This window comes from Pocillopora verrucosa, chromosome 7 (assembly GCF_036669915.1).
Source record: "Pocillopora verrucosa isolate sample1 chromosome 7, ASM3666991v2, whole genome shotgun sequence".
Taxonomy (NCBI): Eukaryota; Metazoa; Cnidaria; class Anthozoa; order Scleractinia; family Pocilloporidae; genus Pocillopora; species Pocillopora verrucosa.
Genome location: NC_089318.1, coordinates 106,847 through 113,119, shown reverse-complemented (window position 1 = coordinate 113,119; position 6,273 = coordinate 106,847).

The window sequence follows — 6,273 nt, the reverse complement described above, 5'->3', positions numbered from 1 at the left end:
TTCCGCAATGAGGGATGAACGGTATGGATTGAAACTTTTCAGCTATTTATGTATTCACAATTAAATGATTATTAAAACTTAAAAAATGGGAATGAAAGGTACTGACACAGGTACTTCTTTCAACAGAAAAAGTTGGATGACTGGCGGAAACAAAGACAAAGTCAAGAGCTACAGTACCAGGTACACAATATCCCCTAATTTAGAATTCAATTTGAAAGGATACACTTACAAAATCACATTATTTTAATTTTACTCCCTAATATACCCATTAGAACACTTTAATTTTCATAACAGGCATTACAGTCCAGCCCCAGCAATAGCACTAACATTGCTAGCAGCTCCCTGGGAACCAGCTCCAACAATACCGTAAACAATCAGGATGAAACTTCTGTAAGTTACCATCTGCTTTCTCTCTACTCTTAAGTTTTAGATACATATAAGGTTTGGAAAAATTAAGAATGACATGTCCTCTATTAGTTATCTCAAAAATTAATAATCTAATGTTATGTCAAGAGTATACAGTGACTTTCCATTTAAATATACCTAAGCAAGCCTGCTTGTTTTATAATTGGGTGCACTGTGTCCAGCTTTCTCTCAACTCTTAAGCTTAGGTTCATGTAAGGTTTGAAAAAATTAAGAATGAAATATACCCTTGTTATTTATCTCAACTAATTCATAATCTAGTTATGTCAATTGTATACAGTGATTTTCTATTTAAATAACTATACCCACATATGTTTATTTTATAATTGTGCGCACTGTGATGTGCCTTATCTGTCGTAATAATATCCATCATAATAATATTTGTCTTTACAGCAAACAAGGGCTCAACGCAGGGGGAGGGTGACAGCACCACCAACTAATGGTGGTGGAACAACCATTGGCGTCCATATCAACAATGGAAAAAAGTTCTCCAGGGCTTTTGAGAAAAATGCCTTTTTCCAGGTAAGAATATAATATAATATTTGCTACATGATGATGGTGGTGATAGTAAGTGATGCATGTTTTCTTTTTTTTGGTTATATGAAAACAATAAACAGGAAGTCTATGACTGGATTGGTTCGCTTGTTGAAGTACCGCTCCACTTCACACTACAGCGAGGAAGGAAGTGGTGAGGCACTCTGATCATCTACAAGGGGACGAAGTCCTGGACCTTTTAGAGAGGGTATGTTTCAATCAGAACCCACTTTAATTTTTTCAATGTCTTAATATAACACATTCCCATTCAAACACATTTAGTTCTAAAGATGATTTAACTCTTACTTATGTAAATTCTCTAAAATTATTAACACTTAAAAACAGCGTGAGCTGGGGTAGCATAATAAGTTATTTTATGTGTCTTCGTGACAGACACTTTCATTGCTATGGTCTAATTTTTTTTTTTTTGACAAATTTTCAGAACACTGAAGAGATGACTAACTTGGAGCAGTCACTGGTAGGTGCAAAAGTCATAAATTAAAAATAGAGGTTTAATTCTCTATTTCAGATCTGAACCCTTTAACTCCAGAGATCTGATTACGAATTCTCCCCTCTCGTTGCTACACATTTCCTTGTAAACCACTTGGGAGAATTTGGTGTTTTTAAATCAACGTAACAACATCTACCTGATAAGTGTAGGTAGTCTCATTACTTGTTAGCTAGATCATGAAGGAATATTATAGGGAGAAGTTAGAGGTTAATCACTCCTGGGAGTTAAAGGGTTAAATGATGACCTCTGTTTTTATTTGTAACTGTACTTATTTTAACATTGATCTGGTATCCTTACAATATTCCCCTTTCCTAATACCTCCAGGGCCACTGTTGACCAGCTCTTCCTAAGCCCTGTCCAGTGTGACCTGGTATCCTTAGATCATTCCCCTTCGTAATCCCTCTGGGGCCACTGTTGACCAGCTCTTCGTGAGCCGTGTCCAGTTGGACCTGGTATCCTTAGATCATTCCCCTTCGTAATCCCTCCGGGGCCACTGTTGACCAGCTCTTCGTGAGAAGGTCCCATTTGGACTTGGTATCCTTAGACCATTCCCCTTCGTAATCCCTCCGGGCCACTGTTGACCAGCTCTTCGTGAGAAGTGTCCAGTTGGACCTGGTATCCTTAGATCATTCCCCTTTGTAATCCCTCCGGGGCCACTGTTGACCAGCTCTTCGTGAGAAGTGTCCAGTTGGACCTGGTATCCTTACATCATTCCCCTTCGTAATCCCTCCGGGCCACTGTTGACCAGCTCTTCGTGAGAAGTGTCCAGTTGGACCTGGTATCCTTAGATCACTCCCCTTTGTAATCCCCTCCGGGGCCACTGTTGACCAGCTCTTCGTGAGAAGTGTCCAGTGCGACCTTCTATCCTTAGATCACTCCCCTTCGTAACCCCGCCGGGCCACTGTTGACCAGCTCTTCGTGAGAAGTGTCCAGTTGGACCTGGTATCCTTAGATCATCCCCCCTTGTAATCCCTCCGGGGCCACTGTTGACCAGCTCTTCGTGAGAAGTGTCCAGTGCGACCTGGTATCCTTAGATAATTCCCATTTGTAATCCCTCCAGGGCCACTGTTGACCACTCTTTGTGAGAAGTGTCCAGTTGGACCTGGTATCCTTACATCATTCCCCTTCGTAATCCCTCCGGGCCACTGTTGACCAGCTCTTCGTGAGAAGTGTCCAGTTGGACCTGGTATCCTTAGATCATTCCCCTTTGTAATCCCTCCGGGGCCACTGTTGACCAGCTCTTCGTGAGAAGTGTCCAGTGCGACCTGGTATCCTTAGATCATTCCCCTTTGTAATCCCTCCGGGGCCACTGTTGACCAGCTCTTCGTGAGAAGTGTCCAGTTGGACCTGGTATCCTTAGATCATTCCCCTTTGTAATCCCTCCGGGGCCACTGTTGACCAGCTCTTCGTGAGAAGTGTCCAGTGCGACCTGGTATCCTTAGATCATTCCCCTTTGTATTCCCTCCAGGGCCACTGTTGACCAGCTCTTCGTGAGAAGTGTCCAGTTGGACCTGGTATCCTTAGATCATTCCCCTTTGTAATCCCTCCGGGGCCACTGTTGACCAGCTCTTCGTGAGAAGTGTCCAGTTGGACCTGGTATCCTTAGATCATTCCCCTTCGTAATCCCTCCGGGCCACTGTTGACCAGCTCTTCGTGAGAAGTGTCCAGTTGGACCTGGTATCCTTAGATCATTCCCCTTTGTAATCCCTCCGGGCCACTGTTGACCAGCTCTTCGTGAGAAGTGTCCAGTTGGACCTGGTATCCTTAGATCATTCCCCTAGGTAATCCCTCCTCTGCAAGTTTTGACCAGCTCTTCGTGAGAAGTGTCCAGTTGGACCTGGAATCCTTAGATCATTCCCCTTGGTAATCCCTCCGGGCCACTGTTGACCAGCTCTTCGTGAGAAGTGTCCAGTTTGACCTGGTATCACTTGATAATTCCCCTTTGTAATCCCTCCGGGGCCACTGTTGACCAGCTCTTCGTGAGAAGTGTCCAGTGCGACCTGGTATCCTTAGATCATTCCCCTTCGTATCCCTCCAGGGCCACTGTTGACCAGCTCTTCGTGAGAAGTGTCCAGTTGGACCTGGTATCCTTAGATCATTCCCCTTTGTAATCCCTCCGGGGCCACTGTTGACCAGCTCTTCGTGAGAAGTGTCCAGTTGGACCTGGTATCCTTAGATCATTCCCCTTCATAATCCCTCCGGCCACTGTTGACCAGCTCTTCGTGAGAAGTGTCCAGTTGGACCTGGTATCCTTAGATCATTCCCCTTTGTAATCCCTCCGGGCCACTGTTGACCAGCTCTTCGTGAGAAGTGTCCAGTTGACCTGGTATCCTTAGATCATTCCCCTTCGTAATCCCTCCGGGCCACTTGTTGTAACCACTCTTCTGTGAGTAAGGTTACCCCCAGTTGTAGCCATGGTATCGCTGTTAGATCGTTCATCTCGCCCTTTTGTAATCCGCTCCGGGGCCACTGTTGACCAGCTCTTCGTGATAAGTGTCCAGTTGGACTCACCCTGGTAATCCTTAGATCCTTCCCCTTTGGTAATCCCTCCGGGGCGCACTGTTGACCAGAATCCTCTTCGTGAGTAGTGTCCAGTGCGACCTGGTATCCTTAGATTATCCTGGTATACTTCTGACCAGGGCTTCCTGATTAGTCTGTATTCCTTTAATTTTTTTTTTCAAAAGTCCAGCCTAGACATGTTAAGCTCTATATGCGTCTGATCCCCTTACCCTATCTTCACTCATCCCACCAAAAACTGTTATTCCGAAGTATCCCCCTGAACCTGTTACTCGATCTAAACCTGATGTTTTTAATTTGGTGGTTACAACTATTAATAACTTAATCTGATACTTCATGACAAATGTCATTTTTTGCTATGGTTATGTCAACCTTAGCAGATGTAAAGCTTGTTTTCCTGTATGAAATCTGCCCCCACCCCCCAGCCTTCCTTGTCCCCTTTAGTCCCACTCATCGTCATTCTGCCAGTGGTGCTTTAAGTTATGTTGCTGTAAATTTTGTTTTTTTTTTTTTTTTTTATTTTTTGGGTTCATTATAATGATGGTAATAAATAACTCGATCATTCTTCTAGACATTAATTTGAAAATGTAATTTTGGGTTTGTTAGCTGTGAGATTTCTTCACTGTTCCAGGATTAAAAAAGTCAAGAATCAAATGATTTATGACTTCAATTTCTTATGGGTCCTTTTAATCTTCCTGGGTGTGTTGCAGCTGGCCTTTCAACTTGTTTCTCTAGTTATTTGGATAAAATCAAGAAGGACATCATTTTGTGGAGTTTATATTCCCTCTCGCAGAGTATGGATGTGAATCATTGTTCAGCTTTCTCATTTTGCGTTAACTATGTTGTAGAGTGTGCTTTTTTCACTTGTATTTGGTGCATCTCTCACTATCATATCTAAATCAGGCTATGTTTGGCGCGTTCGTTTTCCACTGTCGTTGGTCAAGGATTGGAGTTTACATAACGGTAGGTTAGAGAGATCTCTTCACTGTCGGGACGATTCATGCTAGTGTTGTGTTTGCTAAACCAGGAGCCTTCAGGATTCATTTGGAAAAGCCAATACCTTGCAAAAACCTCCACTGTCGGAGTTCTTATTGTTGTATAATGTTTTAGTCAAGTCGAGGTTTTCGTTGAAGGCACTTTACACCCCTCTTGGCAAAATTGGTTTACCTTTGTACATTCTTCAAACCAATCTTTCCCAGCAATAATCAGGGATGTACTTTTTTCCGTGTGTTTTTTGTGGTGGTACGTTCTATTTGTTGTTCTCCTTTAGGTTGCTGCTCGATGTGGTCTCTTTTCTTCTTGTTGAACTGTGCAATCACTACTCGTACTACTGCTGGAGGTTATCAACCACACATGTTTTGCCTTCCCCCCCCGGTGATCCGCTTGCTTTTCAATTTTGAGGTCAAGGATAACAATTTCCTCACTTCTTGCAGCGAGCAGATGAAGTGTGGTTTGAGTTCAGGATGTTAATGCAACACAGGATACAGACACTTGAGCGCAGAGAAGCCAAAGTCTATTGAAGCATATTCAAGAAATCTGCGAAGACACCCACATTCAGAAATAGACGATCCAGGCGACTATAAATTAAAGACAAACTATCGAAAATCTAAAACTGGGGAAAAAGTAAAAGGTTCTTGAAATCGACATGTTACTATAACAAAGTAATTGATGATCGCGAAACCTTGGTAATACTCTTCCAATATGTTTTACTGCACCCTCCTTGCCTTGCTGGCCCTGAAAGAGAGTAGATGTTGAGTTTTTTGCTTGCTGTTTTGGTCCAGCATGTGACAATACCTCGCACAGCTCTTGTGAAGATATCATTTCAGTTATGCCACGACAGCAGCCTACCACAAATATCAGGCCATACCTTTATCAATAAGTTCAGAATTGACATAAGAACCTCGCACAGCTCTTTATGAAGATACCAATTTCAGTAGTTCAAGAGGGTCGACCTAACCTCAAACCTCAAGCAGTCAGAGATTAGAGTACTCCTTCATGTATCCTGAAGAGTAAATGGGCTAGATGAAGAAGTACAAAAGCCACTCTCACAGATGCAGCAACAGTGAGGAGAGCTTGACATGCCTAAAGATGGAGGGATATTGCGCACATCTAACCCATAAAATGTCTTTTACTAAGAGGACCTAGCCTTTTGAAAATTGTTTGTCATGGGAACAGCCCATATAAGTGCAGAACACATCTTATTAAGCTGACAAAAGCATATAGTATGTAGTTTTATCTAAACAGTACAAAATCCATGTAAAATCCCCCAATTGCTAAGATACTTAAAA